Raw genomic sequence first — 5,722 nt, 5'->3', positions numbered from 1 at the left:
TTGCGGATTGCGAGTGAAGACGGTACTTGTTGCAGTAAGTGGCATAGATGTGAGTAGATGGATTGTAGGGGGGTTTGTGCCTATGAGTTGCGAGCCTCTGTGAGACAAGAATATTGGTTATCAATGTTATCATAGATAGATTTAAAGTGCCTCTGTGTGGCAAGTATATTGGTAATCATAGATTTTAAGTGTGTGTAGGTGTGTAGAACTTTATTTGTTGTATACGACGCAATAATTATTTTAATTACTTTTCAAATTTATTTGATTGACTAGTAAGTCGGTTGACTGACCATATTCTTTTTATGTTAGGTCTGATTGTTTCTGAAATGCTTATTACATTACGAAGAAATAATTACAGGACCTAATATTAGTTATGTAAGAGTAAAAGTGGGAGTACTACACTTGTCTTTGCCATTGAATGTTGTGTTGTGTATTAATTGCATGTAAAAATACGCAAGTAAGTATAACGGGTTAGCACTGATTGACTAGCACGTTATCTTTTCGCGGATTAGCAAAGTAATATTTTGGTTTTAATTGAATGTTCGCTATCATATATGTATAGGTACTGTATACCATTTGGTTCTTACGATAGTCACAATTACTGGTACGCCTACGGAAAGCTTCCAACATTAAAAACTTCTTGAATTTAATAGGGCACGAAAATCTCCATTTCCTAAATTAATAAACTATAATACCTTTACCTTTCAAAAACACCCCAACACTCGTAGGCACAAACCACCAACGCTTCTGTCCCATATATTCTTAGCATAAACCGCCCAGAACCGCTCGCGACCGCCCGCCCAGCCTTACCAATTAGCCCAAGCCATCTCATACAACCACACCCGCACTGTACATAAAAAACAAGTGAACACAACACTGAGAACCAAAAGGGCGTAACTTCATAGAACTGTCGCGTCTGTTACGTTACTTGCTCGCGTAGTGAAAAGTAACTTTGAGCGTTATTCGAAAGTGAACCCTGTTTGTAATGCGTTTAGGTTGAATTTAGAACGGGATTGGTTGGAGATATAGGCTGTTAATAAAGACGCTGCTTAGTAAGGATGTATCTTAGAAAGCAGTGGTGTTTTTAGAAAGTGAACCTTAAGTATATGGAAATTAAGTGTAATTTAGAAGAGATTTTCTGAAGTGATTTAGGTTGTTTTAAAATATTGTTTAGTATCTAGTCCATTATTTCAGCCCTTGACCACGTGATGTCAAGTTGAAGGTAAGTGATTAATTGTCTGTTTTTTTACATAACATTTTATAGTTATTTTTTACAAGGAAGCTGAGTTTTTGTTTAGCTTATAATAAATTAAAGTAAAAGATTTCAAACATTCGTTACGCTCGTGGTTCATAAAGTGGAATCTGAGCATTGCGAGGGTTTCAGGTTCAGTTACCACTTAAAATCAGCAATTATTCGATACTTATTAGGTATACGTGTGAAGTAATAAAAAACAGTTATAATTTTATAAAGTTTATTTTACAAAATAAGCTTATATGTACAATTACTAAATACAAAAAAAACTTTGTACTAATACAGGCACATTATCACTAAGGAATCTAATAATATAATATTTAAAATAAATCACTTACAATAAATCATCAATTATTTATAAATCCCATCAGTGAAGGAATTAAATTTCTGTGTCTCTTTGTACTTTGACACTGACAAGAATAATATGAGATTCCTAGCGGTTTCCATACCGTTAAATGTTCCCATTTTGCTCCAGAATTTGCTAAAATTTCAATTTATATTTTAGTTAAATTTAAAGTAGACCATCACTAAGTACTAACATGTTGTAAAACTTTAACCCAGATAAGACTAAAACTAAAAAATCTTACTCCTGAATTTTTATGATTTTTCGATATATTGTCAATTTTATTAGCCACTACAAAAAATAAAAAAAACTGTATTATAACACGGTAGGAGAATGTGGATTAAGGAGATGTGATATAGTTTTATTTTAATGTACCTACCTATACAGGGTGGCTACAAAATAACTGCATTCCTGTTGCCAGGGAGGTTTTGGGATTACACTGAACAACTTTTACTATGGGACCAACCCCGAAATCGCGCAATAAAATTTACCCTCCCATAGAAAATGGACCAACCAAAATGTATGAAACAGCCAAATATTTTTTTTCGCGAATTCGGGGTTGGTCCCATAGTAAAAGTTGCTCAGTATAATCCCAAAACCTCCCTGGCAACGGGAATATATGAAATTGGAAGCAATATGAGCTCATTTTTTAGCTTTTACCTAAAGGGACTTAGTACAATCAGCAATTGTCTGCCTCACAGTAGCTTTGAAAATATCTTAAAACAAATTTTAAATGACAGTAATATTAATTCTAAGACAACACTGCTTATTCTTATGGGGAATAGGGGTAATGTGAACAAAAGTAATTTAATTAAATACTTTGAACAGTTAAACTCGCTTGCAGTGCATGAAATTATTTTTTTCACATTCCCCTATTGTGAGCAAATGTCAGAGGCAGAAAATACCACTAGACATAAGTTAAATATATCTCTATATAATCTTTGTACATATAGTAGTAAGTTTAGCATAATTGACACTAACAATTTTGTTAGTAAATACCATATGCCTATGGTGTTTTTGACTAAAGGCAAGTGTTGCCTTTCAAATTATTACAAAAGACAAATAGCTTTATCGCTATCATATTTACTTGACATGTCTGCCAAGAATTTGGCAGACAATTCTGCTCCTATTGAGCAGCCCAGTATGAACATGGAATTGGTTCCAGTCATAACCAATGATTTAATAGATTTAAACTAGGTGTTAAGACAAAAGATTCTGTCTCTGGCAATTTAGTTTTAAATAAATATAATGAAAAATACTGCAAACATGGAAAGTATATCCACCTGGTGCATCAAAATATTCAATGTATTAGAGGAAAAAATTTACAGATAGAACTTTTTTTGAATGATTTTAATATTGATATTTTATGTCTTACTGAACATTGGTTAAATAATAATGAATTAATGCCCCAATTTAATAATCACCAGGCGGGAAGTTCGTTCACCAGACTTAGTTCCATACATGGTGGGTCATTAATTATATTAAATAGTCAGTTAAAATTTAAGGAACGTAAGGACATTGTATCCATGTCTGTTGAACGGACTATAGAACTAAGTGCAGTAGAATTAGAGCAATTTATTGTTGTCTGTGTGTATAGGCCGCCATTAAGTAATTTTGAATTATTTGAAAACATAATGGAATCTGCCCTACTTAAAATATCATCTTCTAGTAAGAAATTGCTTATATGCGGCGACTTTAATGTAAATATTATGGAAAATTCAACAATGTCTTGTAGATTATTGAATCTTTTTAAATCTTGTAATCTCAACCACATGTTTATGGAGCCCACTAGAGTGACTGCTACTAGTGCAACCTGTATAGATAATATTTTCACAGATATTTTTCCTATTGCTAAAAAAGTTATCAGCAATTTAGAATCAGACCACTTAGGTCAATTAATGGTATTTGAGGCATTAAGGAAAAATACCATGAGAAAACAAATAACTTTTGTACCAGTAACCTCGGACCGCGTGGAAAGAATGAAGCTAAGTTTAGTTCAGGCGCTACCCTTTTTGTCTTCCGATATGAGTCCTAATAGTATGTATAATTCATTCTTTCACACTTTTATGGATCATTATAATGCGATATTCACCTCAAAATCGGTCGTAGTTAGTGGTGCATCAGTTTTTAGTGAGTGGGCTACTGCGGACTTACATCAAAGAAGACGTGAACTGTATGCCTTATATGAGGAACGGCGGTTTAATCAGAGTGATGAATTTAAAGAACATGTGAAGGAGTATTCGAAGAAGTTTAAAGTAGATTGTCATATAGCTAAGCGAAATTATCTAAGTCAGAAAATAAAAAGTAGTTCCGACATTGTTAAAGCAACCTGGAAAGTTATAAATGTGGAGACTGGTCGCTCTAAACACACAATTAAAGAGCTTAAACTAAACATTGATAACAAAATTATAGATTCCAATTTAGAAGTAGCTACAGAATTTGAAAAATTTTTCACCGAGGTACCAGTATCCACAACTAAGGATTTAAATTCATCACCCTCATCTGCTGTTACATTATTAAAACATAACGCTCCAGAGTGTTGTGGAGACCTTCATTTTGAACATGTTTGTACCTCAGATGTAATAAAGGCGTTTAAATCAATTAATGTCAAAAAAACTAATGACCTCTGGGGAGTCTCTGTCCATGCTGTCAAATCCTTAGTAGAAATTGTAGCGCCTGACTTGGTAGTTATATTTAACAACAGTGTTGATTGCGGCGAGTTTCCTGATCTAATGAAATATAGTAAAGTAATTCCTTTATTTAAATCTGGTAGCAGCTCTGACCCCACTAACTTTAGACCGATATCTGTGCTACCAACATTTAGCAAGATTTTTGAAAAATTAGTTCTTTCTCAATTAGTACGACATTTTAACGTTAATAATTTGATGCATAATAAGCAGTTTGGTTTTACACGGGGTCGCTCAACAACCGATGCCGGTGTTGAGCTAATTAAGCATATTTTCGATGCCTGGGAGGAGTCACGAGATGCTTTAGGTGTCTTCTGTGATTTATCTAAGGCCTTCGACTGTGTTTGTCATGAAACATTAATCAGGAAACTTCATTATTACGGAGTTAGAGGATCGGCACTGAATTTACTTAAGTCCTACTTAAATGGTAGAATACAAAGGGTCGATGTGAATGGACAGCGATCACCTGGGTCATTGGTCTCTATGGGTGTACCACAGGGGTCAATATTGGGGCCTTTCCTGTTCCTTATCTACATAAATGACTTGCCATTCCTTGTTAAGACCCACCATGATATAGTATTGTTTGCAGACGACACCTCACTTATTTTCAAAGTCAAACGACAGCAACAAGCTTACAATGATGTAAACAATGCCATTTCAAAAGTAGTAAATTGGTTCAATGTTAATAATTTATTGTTAAATGAGAAAAAGACTAAATGTATTAAGTTTGTCACTAGTAGTAACGTAAGGCATGTGCAAACAAGTGTCATTGTGAAGGATGAGGAATTGGAATTAGTTGATAGTACAGTTTTTCTTGGTATAACTTTAGATTCTAAACTCCAGTGGGGTCCCCATATTGCTACTCTTTCGAATAGACTGAGCTCTGCAGCTTTTGCAGTGAGCAAAATCCGTCAGTTAACTGACGTGAAAACAGCTCGATTAGTATATTTTAGTTACTTCCATAGCATTATGGCATATGGTATTTTACTGTGGGGCGGTGCTTCAGAGATAAATACCATTTTTGTTCTGCAGAAGAGGGCTATTCGAGCAATATACAAAATGAACCATAGAGACTCACTTAGAGATAAATTTAAGGAAATTGACATAATGACAGTGCACTGTCAATACATTTATGAGAATATTCTGTATGTACATAAAAATATTGTAAATTTTAGGAAAAATTGTGAAATTCATAATATTAATACTAGAAATAAACATAAGCTCGCAGTGCCATTCACTCGGCTCCATAAAATTAAAAAATCATTCATGGGTAATTGTGTAAGATTTTATAATAAACTTCCAAACCATATTACTGAATTATCTATTAATAAATTTAAGAATTATGTAAAGCGTAAACTTATTTCTAAAGCTTATTATACCACACAAGACTACATGAATGATATTACAACGTGGGATTAATTGTTATTCGAAATGATTATT

This window comes from Cydia splendana, chromosome 5, assembly GCF_910591565.1.
Source record: "Cydia splendana chromosome 5, ilCydSple1.2, whole genome shotgun sequence".
In the NCBI taxonomy this organism is placed as follows: domain Eukaryota; kingdom Metazoa; phylum Arthropoda; class Insecta; order Lepidoptera; family Tortricidae; genus Cydia; species Cydia splendana.
This window is presented reverse-complemented; position numbering follows the sequence as displayed.